Source organism: Diceros bicornis, chromosome 19 (genome assembly GCF_020826845.1).
Source record: "Diceros bicornis minor isolate mBicDic1 chromosome 19, mDicBic1.mat.cur, whole genome shotgun sequence".
NCBI lineage: Eukaryota > Metazoa > Chordata > Mammalia > Perissodactyla > Rhinocerotidae > Diceros > Diceros bicornis.
The window spans coordinates 52,188,789-52,204,763 of NC_080758.1; the positions used below are offsets into that span (position 1 = coordinate 52,188,789).

The following is a 15,975-nucleotide window of genomic DNA, read 5'->3' on the forward strand; positions in this document are numbered from 1 at the left end:
AGGATTGCTCGTCCCATTTCTGTGAAAAATGTCATGGGAGTTTTAATAGGAATTGCATTGAATCTTGAGATGGCATTGGGTAGCATGGACATTTTAACAATATTAATTCTTCTGATCCATGAACATAAGATATCTTTTCATTTCTTTGTGTCTTTGATTTCTTTTATCAATGTCTTATAGTTGTCAGTGTCTAGATCTTTCACCTTCTTGGTTAAATTTATTTATGAGTATTTTACTGTTTTTGATGCTATTGTAAATAGGATTTTTTTCTTTATATCTTTTTTTAGAGAGTTCATTGTTAGTGTACAGAAAGGCAACAGATTTCTACATGTTGATTTTGTCTCCTGCAACTTGAGTGAATTTGTTTATTAGTTCTAACAGTTTGGGGGGGAGTCTTTAGGTATTTCTCTATATAAAATCATATCGTCTGCAAACAGAGACCACTTTGATTCTTCATTTCCAATTTGGATGAATTTTATTTCTTTTTATTGCCAAATGTTCCTGGTTAAGACTTGCAACAGTATGTTGAAGAATGGTGTTGAGACTGGGCACCCTTGTTTTGTTCTTTGTCTTAGCAAGAAAACTTTCAACTTTTCATTGTTTAATATATTGTTAGCTGTGCGTTTTGTCATGTAAACCTTTTATTATATTCAGGTATGTTCATTATGTAACCCTTTATTGAGGGTTTTTATTATGAAGTGGTGTTGAATTTTGTCAAACTGCTTGTTCTGCATCGCTTGAGATTATTTTATGATTTTTATCTTTCATTCTACCAATGCAGTGTTTAACATTCATTGATTCTCATCATGTTGAACTTGATCATGTTGTTTGATCCTTTTTTTGCGTATAGGTAGTTTTGTTATAATGTGTCCTGGAGAAGAAAGTTTTAGTTTGAAATTTTAGGTTGAGAGATCGCCTTCAGGACCTTGGATGTCTAAATCTCTCCCCAGATTTGAGAAGGTGTCAGCTGCTATTATTTTTAAGTCAAATCTCTTTTCCTTTCTCCCTGTTTTCTCCTCTGGTACTTTAATAATGCTTATCTATTTCTTTTCATGGTATTCCATAATTCACACTGCCTTTACCTGTTCCAATCCATTCCTTTTTTTCTTTTTGCTTCTTTGACTTGATGATTTCAAATGACACATCTTCTAGTTCACTAATTATTTCCTGTACATGGTTGAATCTGATTTCGAAGCTCTCTATTGAATTCTTCAGTTCAGTCATGTGTTCTTCAACTTTAGGATTTCTGTTTGTTTTTCCTTAATGATTTCTGTTTCTATGATGAACTTCTCACTTGTTCATGCACCCTTTCCTTATTTCATTTAATAGTCTATCTGTGTTTCCTTAGAGTTTTATGAGTTTCCCAAAGAGGATTATTCTGAAATCTTTGTCACATAGTTCCTATATCTCCATTGCTTGGTCGGTCATTTAAGTTTTATTCTTTTTCTTTGGTGGTGTCATGGGTCTTTGATTATTCATGGTCCTTGTGTACTTCCATTGATGTCTGCAAATTTGAGGAAGTAGGCACCTCTTCCACTCTTTACAGACTAGTTTTAGCAAACCAAACCCTTCACAGTAGCCCATCTAGGGGTCCTGGGAAGGCCATCTGGTGGTCTCCAGGGGCAGGCTTGCTGCTGGAGTCCTTGGGCAGCCTGGTACTGGGGTGAGCGGAAAGCTTGGGTCCACAGTATTGTGTCTGACCCTGGGCACAGCTGGGACCCTGAGTTCATGAGTAGCCCCACTGGAGCCTGGTTTGGCAGGTCCTGATTGAGAGCCTGCGGTCACAGGAGTCATCCAGGGCCATGGGAGTTGGCCAGTGCTGGGATGATCTGAGAGCCTTGGTTCACGGGAGCCTGCCAGGAGCCTGATGCAATGAGAGGCAGCTTGTGCTGGAGTAGGCCAGAAGTCTGTATTCCTGGGAGCCTGCTGGGATCCTGGGGCCACAAGAGCTGCCTGAGGCTGCAGGAGCCAGTAGGCATTGGGTCAAGATGGAAGCCTGGGTTCATGGGAACCTGCCGGTGCCTGGTGCAATGGGAGCTGTCTGTGGCCACCTGAGTCAGCAACACCTGGGTGAGCTGAGGGCCTGGTTTTGTGAGATCCTGCCAGGAGCATGGTTCCATGAGAGCTGTCTATGTCTGCTGGAACTGGCAGGTGGTGTAGTTAGCCAGCGGCCTGAGTTCCCAGCAGCCCCCGGGGAGCCTGGTGCCATGAAATCTACCTGGAGTTGCTGGAGCCAGCAAGTGCTGGCGTGACCTTGGGTCTTCGGTTTGTGGGAGCCCACTGGGTGCCCTGGTACAGAAGCTGCCTGTGGCTGTGGGTGCTGCCTGTGGCTGCCTGGAGTAGGCAGTAACTTGGGTGAGCCAGAGTCTGGATTCACCAGAGCCCACTAGGAACTTGGGGCCAAGAACACCACTTGGGGTCACAGGAGCCACCTTGGGATTCTGAAGATAGCAGTCCGTAGGCTGAGATGGGGGTCTAGGTTCCCAGGAGCTCATGGGAGCCTAGTGTCAAGGATACTGCTTAGGGCCACCAGAGCTGGCATGCTCCAGGGTGAGCCAGGGGCCTGGATTTGCAGAAGCCTACAGGGAGCCAGCTAGGTCCACAGGAGTCAGCCTGGGGCTGGGGCAGGCTGGCTCAGGGGTCTGGTGAAGTCAGGCAGAGTGGAGAAGTCTCTTCTTGTTGGGAGGTATTTGATTACTGATTCAGTCTGATTATTTGTTACGGGTCTGTTCAAGAATTCTATTTCTTCATGATTTAGCTTTCATAAGTTGTTTCTAGGAATTTATCTATTTTGTCTAGGTTATCCAATTTATGAGTGTACACTAGTTCAGAATAGTCTCTTCTGATCTTTTTCTTTCTGAAGCCTCAGTTGTACTGCCTCTTCTTTCATTTCTGATTTAGTTTACTTGAGTCATCTCTCTTTTATTCTAAATATTTTATCTAAGGTTTTATCAATTTTATTGTTTCAAAAAATCAACTTTTACTTTTATTGATCTTTCATACTTTCATTTTTTTCCACTCTCCTCTTGGTGACTTCCATCCTTCTGCTCACTTTGGGCTTCATTTTTTCTTTTTCTAATGCTGTGTGTTGTAAGTCAGGTTGTTTCTTTGACAACTTTCTTCTCTTATAATGTACAAGTTTATCACTATAAACTTTCCTCTTAGTACTACTTTTGCTGCATCCTATAAGTTTTGGTGTGTTTATTGTTTCTTTTTGTATGTCTTGAGCTATTTTCTAATTTCCTTTTTGATTTCTTCTTTGATATACTTTTAAGTTTAAGAGTTTTTTGTTGAACTTTCACGTATTATGAATGTTCCAGTTTTCCTTCTGTTATTGACTTCTTGTTTCATGCCATTCTGTTTGGAAAAGATACTTGGTATTATTTCAGTTTTCTTAATCTTTCTTGTTAAGTCTTGTTTTGTGACCTAACACGTGATCTGTTCTTTAAAATAGTCCGTGTGCTCTTGAGAAGGGTGTGCATTTTGTTGATGTCCCATAAAATATTCTGTGTATGTCTGATAGGTCCATTTAGTATTTAATGTTTTCATGTCTGCTATTTCCTGATTTTCTGTCTGGATATTCCATCCATTGTTAAAAGTGAGGTATTGAAGTCTCCTACTATTTGCAACTTATATAACTGAGAAGACTCTAATATTGAGAATATTATAAAGATCTCTTAGAATTCAATTATAAAAGACAAGTCAATGAAAAGGGATAACCAACTGGGATAGACATGTGTCCAGAAAATACATAGATGGCCAATAAGTAAAAGATAGATGCTCAGTGTCAATAATAATTAGGAAAATGCAAATTCAAAGCACAGTGTGATACTATTTCATGCTCAAAATGAAGGCTATATTCAACATAATGGAAAATGACAAGTGTTGGTAAAGATGTGGAGAAAGGGAAACCCACATACATTACTGGTAGGAAAGTAAAATGATGCAGCCACTGGAGAAAACAGCTTGGCATTTTTTAAAATCTTAATGCTAGACTAACAATTGACCTGGACAGGCCCATGGTATATGTCCAAAAGAACAAACTTGCCCATGGACATTCAAAGCGACATTGTTCACAATGATCAAAAAGTGGAACAAACCCAAATTTCTATCCAGTTATGACTTCATAAACAAAATGTGGCCTATTCATAATATAAGATATTATAGAACCATGAAAAGGAATAAGGTACTGCTACATGCTAGGCCATGGATGAACCTTGAAACATGTCTGCTCATTGAAGCCATCCACAAAGGCCACAGATAGCATGAAGCCATTTGTTCCCATTTCACAGCTGTGGAAGCTACTCTAACCAAATGATTAGCCAAGCCGGACTCCCTGCCCCTTGGGTATCTTCTAGGCCTCCTGTGACGCAGGGCAGAAACACACAGCCCAGAGCAGTGACACACAGGCTGATCCCGGGGACAACAGGAGGAAAGCCCGGGGCACGGGAGGCCGGGAAGGAGGCTGGGTGAGAGAGGCAGGCAAAGGACCAGAAACCCACCCTGAAGGGGTGCCGGGGAAAGAATGGTTTTGCCTCCTGGAATCCACAACAAAATAAGGACAAAATGTAAACCCAGGCCCCCCAGGAGGAGTAAGGGGATACTTAAGTACAGAGGCTCTGTCTTATTCTTTTGTCTTTACTTAACAGCCTGGCCTCACTTTGGCGAGAAGTAAGAGAAAGAGCTTCACTTCCCTCCCCCAGGTTCAATTTTACCAGAGAGGGATTGTGTCACATCCCAGAAAAGGGTCCACGGAAGGTCTGAGGAAAGGCTATTTACCCGTGGGCTCCCAGCGTCACGCGCAGCCCCCGAGAACCGGCAGTGCACGCCAGGGTCAGGTGGGTGGGTTTCCAGGTGAAAACCAGACATCTGTGCAGGTGACCACTGCCGCCACCAAGTCCTCAAGAGCCTAAGGAAGAACCGCCCTGGAGGAAAGACGCCCTGGCAATCCCGTCTGATCACATTTCTTCCAAAACATATCCTGAGTTGGCAAGAGGGACTCAGGGTAGTGACCGGCCATTTTGGAGTCAGATTCATGGAACTCAAGAACCACAGCTCACGTTTCCAGAGTTCATCTGAGCAACCCTTCCGCTTCCAGAGACCCAAGCCCACGGAAATGACTTGCCAGGATAACCTGGAGCGCCATGGCCCAACCGGACTCCACTCCAGCCTCCTCCCCGCATGCTGCCTGCATCATTGTGCTGCCTCGATCACTGCCCTTCCCAGCCTCGCTGGGGCCTAGTGGCCCTGAAAGCAGCACCCGTGTCAGTGCCCCTGACAGGGAACTCAGCTCCTCCTGCTGAGTCTGGAACAACACATACTGAAGTAAGGGCACTCCAAGGGGCAGCCCTGCAGGGGCTGCGACCTGTGTCCTAATTTGTGGCTGATGAGAGGCAGGCAAGATGGATAGATTTTTAAAGGGTAAAATAAAATGCCAGACACAAAAAAGTAGTGAGCGCTCCCAGTTCTCATACAAGTCAATGTCAAAGGCAGGGGGCTATCACAGCGTCGGCTGCCATTCAGAAGACCAGAGATGCAGCGGCTGGGGCGGGCACACCTCCAGAAAGAGAGGCCAACGCGGCCCTCAGCTCCACCTGCGACTTCACACTGCAGTGAAATCAGACCCCCAAGAGGAAGCTCATTTTGTCCCCCAAAAACTGGGGGAGAAGAGAGACATTCAGATGTGAAGGGGTGGGGGATGGTTCCCCTCAGTTGGAGAAAAATTCCCACCACCATACAGAGACCAAAATAAAAAGAAACCCGTCTCTCAACCACCCCTGTCACTAAATGCTAAGAGCTCTTCCTACACGGACTTCCTGGGGAAGGACCAGGAAGTAAAGGAAGATCACACTTTGTGCCCGGGAGTGGCTTCTTCCGCCCAAGACCAGGGGGCTACTGCTCCCACAGGCGCCTGCACTCAACCTTCCCCCCAAGTGTCTCCCACCATCCCCACTTATCCCCTCTTTCACACCCCCCAGTGGCCACAAACAGGTGAAACCTTTCTCTGTCCCCACTGCACCAGTCACCATCATTCTGATAAAATAAGAGGGTGAGACCCTCTCCCAACAAAGAGAAATTTCACCACTGGGAGGTGAGGGGACTGGGGGTACCGCGGGGGGACTGAATGCCTTAGGCTCAGTGGGAAGATTCATGATGTGGGAGATCACGATTTGGCCACCATGAAATACGTCTCTTTACCTTGATTGTTTTCTCTGACGGACATTTGACCTCTCCCAAACTGCCTAAAGAAGTTAACATAGAAGACCTGTTCCAGGAAGGAATTACTGTCATCTGATGGCTGTAATATAATGTAAAATAGATGTTACAATAGGAAAGGCACCAGCAAGCCTCTCTTAGCAAAAATTCTGTCTCTTCTTGGCCACATTCTCTAGGTGGCCCTGCTAGGAGTTGCCAGACAAACATTTACATTTATAAGGGAAATCTCCATTTGTAAAGGTATCTCCCTCTGGGGGGGGGATAGCCTCTCTAGAAACTTATCAGTGTGGGTGATAAGGCCTTAAGTCTACATACCCTTGATTACTGTGATTTCTGTCTCCCTCCCCACCCCCAACATCCTCCTTTGTCTTTAGCTGAAGATGGTATTTAAGACGTGAATCTCTGCTATTGTGTTGAGAAACTTTCCCTGGTTTCTCCCATCTACACATGTTATTAAACTTGGTATTATTTTCTCCTCCTAACCTGTCTTTTAATTATTTGGCCAGCCATAAGAACCTTAAGGGAAAGGGCGGAAAGGGATTCTCCTTCTTCCCTGACAATGGCCTAAGGGCTTCCTCCAGTGCTATGAGCCCACTGCCCGCGCAGGCTGCTGGCGCCCGAGATTCAAGAGCCCAGAGACGGCAGAACAAACAAAAATGGCTGTGGCTCAAGCTGCTGGGCAGGCCACAGGCCAGCCTGCCAGCAAGCAGACTTTTCTGCAGCTGAGTGCTTGAGTGAGGAACAAGGGACACAAAGGAAAGTGCGGGCCTGCAGCACTCACTGCAACCCAGGCACGCGCCTGGCTCCCACCCAAGGGTACAGCTGGGCCCGGAGAGCTCAGGCAGAACCCGCTCCCAGGGCGGCAGGCAGGTGGCTGAAAAGACAGGCACCAGGCACTCCCATGCCTTACCCAGCTGCTCAGATTCTTACCCGGGGGGGTTCCAGGCACAGCAAGGGGACTGGAGAGGGGGATATTGACAGAGGTACCCACAAAGGGCAGGGCCTTTCTGACCACCAGGCATGGCGGGGGAGAGGGTATGGCCCAGGCTGGGCAGCTCACTCAGCATCCGAGAACACAGCAGAGGCCTTGGAAAGGCTGAGATCCGAAGGACTAGCATGAAGCCATTTGAATGAACTGTCCAGAATAAGCAAATCCATAGGGGGAGAAAACAGATGAGTTGTTTCCATGGGTTTGGGTTAGGAGAAAATAGAGTGTGAATGAGTATGGGTTTGTTTGGGGGTGTTGAAAATGTTCTGGAATTAGTTAGTGGTGATAGCCACACGACTTAACCGTTGTACTAAAAGCCACTGAACTGTATACTTTAAAATGCTTACAACGGAGTATTCTACATTAAGCAGATTTTTTCCCATAAAACTTTTGAATTTTTTAAATTAATCAGAGTATTGGTTAATTTTAAGTTGGTTGGGATATTTAATAAGGGTAATTAATGGAGTTATTAGGGGTAGGGCAGGTTGTAGCCAAGAGAGTAAACATCTGATGAGAGCTACAGTAACAAATCCTATGATTATACAAGCAACAGTCTACAATCCAGTCCATTGCCATTGTTCCCAACTTGGAGAGACCAGCCATGAAAATAGGTCAGTGATCTCGGGGGCCTTGGGTACCTGTTCAAAGATTTGGATAATATTATGCAATATTTTAACCTCTTGGGCAATCTGGTGGATGTAGGTTTGAACTTGTGTGTTGATGTACATTAAGCAAGTGATTCTAGGAAAGGCACAAAGCCTTCCTTCCTTGGTTGGTATAGACAGTCTAGGGCCAGGCCATTTTCTAAAACCATTTGGACAAGAGACTCATGAGACTGTTGTACAAGGGCTAGGATAGGTTCCTACTGAGTTGTTGTCCATGTTGTGTTAAGGTTGTCGCTACTTCTTGGTTGCCTCAGTTTGCTGATTTTGTGTGGGTAGGGCCAATTTACCTGTGCCCAGTCCAGTTAGTCAATCCTAGTAGAACTGAACACCCAGTGCTATAGGACTAACAGTGTCTCTATGGGTTGGTGGTAGCCTGTCAGGGCAGGAAACTCAGAGGACCTGCGACCTGAGGGAAGCAGGCTGAAAGACAGACAATGATGCATTGCAGAATATAGTCTGGAGAAAGCTGCTCAGAGGGCTGGGGAAGAGAGAAGCTCACTGGGTGAGAGCCTTGTGATATCAGCTCACAGTGAAACCCAAAAGTGGATGCTCCTGGTGTAAAATATTCATTAGGAGTCTTGGAGGTAAAATCAGTAATTTGCACCCATTCACTGGTTACCTGTGCTATATCATTACAGGGGCTATGGTTAAAATGTTTGTGGGCCAAGAGCTGTTTGGGCCTGGGCAAGGTGGCCTCGAAGTCTACCCCAAAGTGATCCCTCAAGGAGCAGTTGGGGCAGAAAGTGGGGAGAGCATTTTGAAGGAAGCCTGAGGCAAAGATGGTGTTGTTCGATGGAGTTGGCTACCACTGAGTCTCTCCGCAGGGTGAGCCCTTCAGCTGGGGTACAATAGATGATTGGAGGCCAAGTGACAGACCCTGCGACTCCTGATTCCCAGTGTATGCGCAGCCATCTCAGCCCATTGGACATAAATGGTGGTGGTGTCTCTGAAGCGTCTTGCTGGCAGTGTGGAAGGTATATGGGATGTGGTGGGAGATGTCATGATAGTGTCGGGAGGAGCTATGTGTGAGATTACGGTGTTGAAAGGGAAGGACTGGAGGCACGTGCAGTGGGTGTGTGACCAACAATGGTCAGTGAATGGACAGCCAGGGTGTAACTGGGGAAATCAGAGACCAGCAGAAGTCATGTGTTTAAAACAAGACACCAGGCCCAAATGGAGTCGCTTAAGCTATGCCCCACATCAACAAGCCGAGACTTAATCAGACTTTTGGTCCTCCCAGGAATGGAATCTTAAACCAGTCAATGGGAATTGGCCTGATGAGCAGCAGGTAGGTCATCTTCCTGATAGAGCCCTGCCATCCCCTAAAGGAAGGTAACCTTGCAGTAACTAACCATCCTTTTTTTCTAGTGTAACTTCCTTGTTCCTGCTCCCTTCTGCCTATAAAAGTCTTTCATTTTGTACAGCTTCTTGGAGCACCTTTCTCTCTGGTAGACTGGATGCTGCCTGATTCATGAACTGTTGAATAAAGCCAACAAGATGTTTAAAATTTACTCACTTTTATTTTGTTTGGTACCAGTTTGGTGGCAGCAGTGGATCCAAAGGAGACATCTGATGGCTTAGGGGATGAGAAACACAAGCATTGGTACCCTCAAAACCTTTGAGTTCTCCATCCTTTTTGCTGTTTCTGAGGGCCGTGGGTAAGTTCCTCTCGGATCTGAGATCCACTGTCTTTGCGTTGAGCTCCCGATCTAACTGGCTTTCCAGTCCAGGGTCAATGGGTCACTCTAGATTGACAACATGCTCTATCAGAGTATCAGTATTAGCCTTTGGCTAGTCCGCAGTGTCAGACAAAGCCTTAGCGGGTCAGCTTGAGCTGGCAGATGATTCTACCAGGATCCTGAGTCCCTGATCCTTGCTTATTCAACAGTCCCTATTTGTTGGAGTCTGCTGGTTGAGTCTGCAGTCTCCATGTGTTAGGGTCTGCTGGTTCAGTCCGTAGTTTTTGCTAATGGAGAGGAGTGGAAGAAATGTGTGCTCCATGCACACCCAGTCTTTGAAAACTTCCCACGTGCATTTTACATGCATTTTGCCCCCTGTTGACTGTCGATGGGTTCTAAGGAAATGATGAAGGCACAGTGAGGAGGAATTGTGGATATCTGCATGACTATTTTGAGGAGTGCTGCCCCCTCAACCTGAACAGCCACCCAGCACTACTAGAAATGAAAGACATCCCATCACCATGGATTGGAAGGCTCCTTATTGTGACGATGTCAGCATTATCCAAAGAGATCAACAAATCCAGTGCAGTCCTTATCAAAATCCCAAGGACGTTTTGTGCTGAAATAGAAAAAAACCATCCTAAAATTCTTATGGTATCTCAAGTAAGCCCAGATACCAAAAATAATCTTGATACTAAGTTGGAGGACTGATTCTTCCTGATTGAAAACTTACTGCAAATCTACAGTACCAAACAGCATTGAAATGGCATAAAGACAGCCATATTGGCCAATGGAAACAGAATTGAGAGCCCAGAAGTTAACCCTCATCCGTGTGATCAAGTGATGTTTGACAAGGGTGCCAAGATTGTTCAATGAGAAAAAGTCTTCTCGACAAGTTGTCTTGGAAAAAGTGGATATCTACATGCAAAAGAATCAACTTGGACCCTTACCTAACACCACATACAAAGCTTAATTCCCAGTGGATCAAAGACCTAAATGTAAGAGCTAAAACTATAATACCCTTAGAAGAAAACAGCAGGGAGACAGGAGACAAAGGTTAAATTCTTCTCCCCGACGGGCTGTTGAAAAGGGCTTTTGAAGGGCAAAAGAGTGGGTGCGGGAAGGTTGGGGGCAGTCCTAGGCATTTTGCACAAGAAGATTTTCATATTCTGTAATACATCCCACATTCAAAAGGCAGTGTCCTTCACATGATCAGCAGGGGAGTTCTTGGTCTCCCAGGTCATCCTCCAGTCACTTGTGCAGCCACAGTTTGAGTCTTGCCAGCCGTCTTGTGGTCTCACTGGCTCAAACCAGTTGAAACTTGCTCAAGGAGAAAAAACGGAGTTTCTGAAAAACAACTCATGGCCCAAGACTAGATCCTTAGTAAATATCATATGGAACGTGGCTTAAGAAAGTAGTCTCCAAGGGACCATTGATAAAAATCTGTTTGGGGCCCCATTTGATTTTGGGCTTGGTTTTGGCCCTGGCTATGGTATCTGTGCAGGGATGTATGGATATGCAAAATGTGGAATATACATACAATATCATATTATTCATCCTTAACAAAGGAAGGAAATTCTAAGATATGGGACAGAATGGGTGAACCTTCAGGATATTACTCTAAATGAAATAAGCCAGTCACAAAAATACAACCTTGTGTGATTTCCCTTCTATGTGGTCCCTGAAATCGCCAGATTCAGAGAGACAGAAAGTGGAACGGTGTTTGCCAGGATCTGAGAGCAGAAGGAATGGAGGGTTATTCATGAATGGTTATAGAGTTTCAGTTTTGCAAGATGAGAAGTGTTCTGAAGATGGATCATGGTGATGATTGCACAGCAATATTAATGTATTCAACACACTTAAAGTGTACTTAAAGTATCTATGGGGCCTGATGACTTGTCCTGGCCGAGCACATGCTTGTGCTGTTGCACATCTTACCCTTCACTGTACAGTTGGTAAACTGGCCCAGGAAGAGGCAGGTACTGGCCCAGACCACAGGAGGTAGTCAGAATCCCAAAGACTAGACAGGGCTCCAGCTTCCTTGGCCAAGGCTCTGCCCCTTCCCTCAGGCTTCCTTTGGTAATGAGAGGTATTAAGATCCTAGGGGGTTGCTGCCCAACCCTGTCCATATGGGGTCATATTCCTCTCCTCATCATCGCATGTGCACAGGCACACCCACTCACACTGATTTCTTATGTGGGGGCCATGGAAGTGCAGTCAAGAAAGAGCCGACACTGGGGAAGTGACAAGAGGCAGGAAGGAGAGAGGTTGGAGGCAGCTCTCTCATGGGGCCATAGCATCCGTTCTCCTAGATACATGCCCAGAGGCCCAGAGATGGGCAGAGGAATCCCTATGGTTCCTAAGTTTCTACCTGTTCCAGACCCATCCCTAGCCAAGCTTGGAGGGCACAGGACTGGAGTCCTGCAGTCCACCTCTGTGGGCACCCAGAACTGTGATGAGCACATCCTCCTCTTGTGTAGGCATTGGGAACAGAAGAGAAGATCTCAGTGAGGGTCCTCCTGTATAAAGTGGAGTGCATCCAGTGGGTGATTCCAAGGGTTCCAGTCACTCTCAACATGTTTGTTGGACTAGGTTCTCTGTTGATGACCTACTGTGCTCTGAAACGCTGAGAAAATGCTTTCCACCCACTTGAGATCATTTAGAACTAAGGAGGCTTGGGGGCTTGGGCGGATGAGAAGTTGGGATAAGGAAGAAGATGCCAGAGCCCTAGACACCAAGTCTAGAGACAAGAGAGAAGACCAGTCATTGTTCTTATCTGGAGGTCCAGAGGTCCTCATCTGGCGGCAGGGTCATTGTCCTGGTTGAGGTTGGATGCCTCAGGAATGAAGAAGACACCTGGTGGGGGACAGCAAGATGGGGGAAAAGGTAGGCTCCCGAGATTCCTCCCACTCCTTCGAAGGCGACAGGTCCTGCTCTTTTACCCCTAGGAGTCTGGGGAGCCTCTGTCTTGAGGACACCTGAAGAAAGGTTCTTTTCTGTTTGGTGGCATTTTGGCGAGGGCTGCAGTGCTAGTGCCTGCCACCAGGGGACGAGCAGCCACTTGTGTTAGTGGTGGCCAGTGAGTTTTTGTTTTTATTTTTTTTTTCAGTTGTATTGATATATACTTGATATACAGCACTCTGCAAGTTAAAATTGCTGTGTGGTATATTTGAAAGTTGCTAAGAGAGTAGATCCTAAAACTTCTCATCACCAGGAAAAAACCTTTTATTTTTGTTTGGTGATTGATGTTAAGTAAACTTATTTTGGTAACAATTACATGGTTATTACATAACATATATTACATATTACATACATATTACATAATATATATATACATCGAGTCCTGCTGCTGTAAACCTGAAATTTACATGGTATCCACTGAACTTTGCTTGACTCCTGGAACAGCGAAGAGTCAAGCAGAGGTCTTTCTGGCTGTCCCCTTGCCTCAGAAACAACTTGTACCTCCTATTACTAGTGTTCATCTCCACAATCAAAGTTGGTCAGAAGCAGGGGGAGGGGTGCAAGATCTTCCCATGTACTCATTCAGCAGCTGTGAACTGAGGACTCACCCTGTGCCAGGTGCCCTGGTGGGCCGAAGTGCAGGATGAAAATGACCAAGTGGTCCTTGCCTGCCAGGAGCTCACAGTCTAGAGGTGAAATGGACAAAAGCAAAGACATGAGCAAGAAAAGAACAAGTGCTATAGAGAAACACAGCAGGAGGCTGTGAGGGAGGGCTGGGCATCACTGGGTAGGAGGGTCTGAAAGGCCTTACTGGGGTGACATTTGCTGGGACCAGAATGACAGGAGGGAGTCAGACCTGCACGACTCTGGGAGCAGTGTGTCAGGGATATGGCATCACTGGTCCTGAGTCTCACAGGCAGAAGTGAGTTTGGCCAGAGGAGGTTAGAAAGGTGGCCAGTGTGGTTGGAGGGAGCCTGGGAGGAGAGAACAGGAGCTGGGGTGGAAGGTAGGGCCAGGGCCTGGTAGGCTGTGTCAGTTACCTTTCCCTCTCTGACTTCATTGCCCCTAACCTTGCATTTCAAAACTACAAATGTTGACTATCTCACAATTTGTGTGGATCAGCAATCCGGCATATTTTAGCTGGGTGCCTCTGCCTCAGTGAGTTTAATAGGTTGGGGCTGTGGCCTCAACTGAGGCTTGACAGGGGGAGGACTCGTACCCAAGATCACTTCAGCCCTCAGGGTTCAGTTTGGACTGAGAGCCTAAGTTTCTGTCTGTCTGTTGGCCTGGGCACCCCCGTGCTTCTCTCCTCTATAGGCCTCCACATTGGGAAGCCCCAAACACTGGTATTTGATTCCTCAGTTACAGGGATTCGACAGTGAGAGAGAGAGAGAGATGGAACATGAAAGAGGGAGTAAGAGGAAGTGAGAGACTTTGTTAGTTAAACTTTAGACAATACATCCCATCACCTAGGCTGTTATTATATTCAGAAGCCAGTTACTAACCACTTAGTGGTTCCACGGGGATGGCTATACCGTGGGTGGGGCTTACTGGGTACCACTGTGGAGGCTACCCACTTCATGGGCCAAGATGAGGCACTTGGGTCTCATTCTCCATAAAACAGGAAACAATTGAATGGTTTTATGCCGCAGGATGGCAATATCTAAATTTCCATTAGCTTCAACCCCCTCATGATGCTAACCTGAAAATGAGGCCAAGTTGGAAGCGACTGTTCCAATATTATATTGCTAGAACACAGGCCTGTTTTGAGTGGTGTTCTGTGCTACATATCACCCCTTCTTATTATTCTTCAACTCTAAGTTTAGGTACATGTGACACTAGCCCACAGGGGTAATAGATATTATGTCATATACACCGGGTAATGTCCCTAGGAAGTAGATTCTAGCTTGATCATCATGGTACAGGTTTGGAGACTGGGGAGGACCTGAGTGACACAAGGATTTTCCCAGGAAGCAGAACTGGTAAGAAAAAGAAGGTCTGCATTCATCTCTGTCTCCTCAAAGCTAGGACACGACTTAGGATTCCAGGGAGCTGTGGCTATGGCTGTGTATGCTCCTTGTGTACAGTTCAGGAGATGATATGGGGGAGGAGGCTGAGCGGCCTGGGCCCAGGGGGCAGCTCTCGACAAGTCTGATTGAGGGAAGGGGCCCAGGTAAAGGAATCTTGAAAAATGATCTACTTCCTTGGTCATAGACCCTGACAGATCTTAGAACTCTGGTATCCAGGCACCCACAGGCCCCCATCCAGCTCACTTGATTGGAGACAGTCAACAGGCAAAAACGTTTTGTTGTTGTATCCCAACTTTTGGAGAATCTGGACTCAAAAATGTCCAGAAAGAGAATCATTTTGGCGTTGCCGCCATTGGCTCAGCCCTCATCCCCGATGTCTCTGGGCGTCTGGAAGGAGGCAGTGCCGGCCAGGACACAACTGTGATCCCACGTGAGCAGTCCCACACCCCTTGTCCCTCATCGTGTGTGTGTGTCTGTGTGTCTTTGAAGAGAGGGGAAGGCAGGGCATGAGGGGTAGGTCATTCCTGGGCAGGAGCTGGTGGTTAGGTGTCAGAAGCCTGGTGGGTCTGTCATGGTCATACCCCAGGTCATGGCTGGCAGCATCAGAATGTGAGCTCCTCCACTCATATGTTACCGAGCCGTGGAGGTTTGATCTCCTTCCCTTCCTGACCACAGTTCTTTGCGGGGATGTCACTCTGTGTCTGAACAGAGGAGCAGACTTTCTCTTGGGGGTTGACCCCAGTGGCAGTGTGCAGCCAGCCCCTGATTCCTTCTGGCCCAGCTCCTGGGCAGTCTTTGCAGAACTCCACTCAGGAGGTCGTCGAGGAGATGCCCAATGGTTTCAACTCCACCAACTCACTAGACAAGGGGCAGGTGCATGAGACCACAAACACCATCTAGTGCTGCTCTGAGGTGAGAGCAGGAGCAGAGGGTCTCCACACTCAGGACCTTGAGATGATGGGGTTGGACCAGAACTAGGTCAGGACCAGACTGTGGCTGTCCCTTTTTCAAGCCAAAGGGGTTGTACATGCATGTCACCTTGCCTGATTCGAAGCTGAGCTGCCATGACCCTCTTACCCTTGCCCAGTGTGAGCTGCTGGAGGCCACTGAGGCAGAGCCAGAGTGTAAAGGGAACCACAGCCTGGGTATCCCTGGAAGGGATGTGGGATCATTTCTGTATTTAGAAGGACACATGGAAAGTTAGCTATATGGGTGAACCTTTCTCTTTATCCAGCTCCAGCTCCAGCTCCAGCTGCAGAGCTCCAGCCAGCAGCAGAAGCAGAGCAGTGGGCAGTGGTGGAGGTAGAGCTGTCTCCAGCTCTGTTGACATCACCCCTTCTAGCGCTGGAGCCAGCATCCGCTCCATCAGCAGTATTGGAGCTGGAGCAAGGGCCCACTTCGGCTCCAGCAGGAGTGGGAGCTGCTGAGCTGGAGTC

The 15,975-nt window shown here is 46.7% G+C and overlaps 1 protein-coding gene across 3 annotated transcripts in view; it reads left to right on the forward strand.

Annotated features, from left to right (window-relative positions):
* LOC131418749 (ral-GDS-related protein-like) overlaps positions 1–15,975 on the forward strand; it is a 393,378-nt gene that overhangs the window by 121,501 nt on the left and 255,902 nt on the right. The window contains exon 8 of one of the 3 annotated variants that reach the window (XR_009223000.1): positions 15,786–15,955. The exons of the other annotated variants lie outside the window; for them this stretch is intronic. The gene's annotated coding sequence lies outside the window, so the exon portion shown is untranslated. Of the gene's footprint in view, positions 1–15,785; positions 15,956–15,975 lie in introns of those variants that run through there. 3 annotated transcript variants of the gene reach the window in all.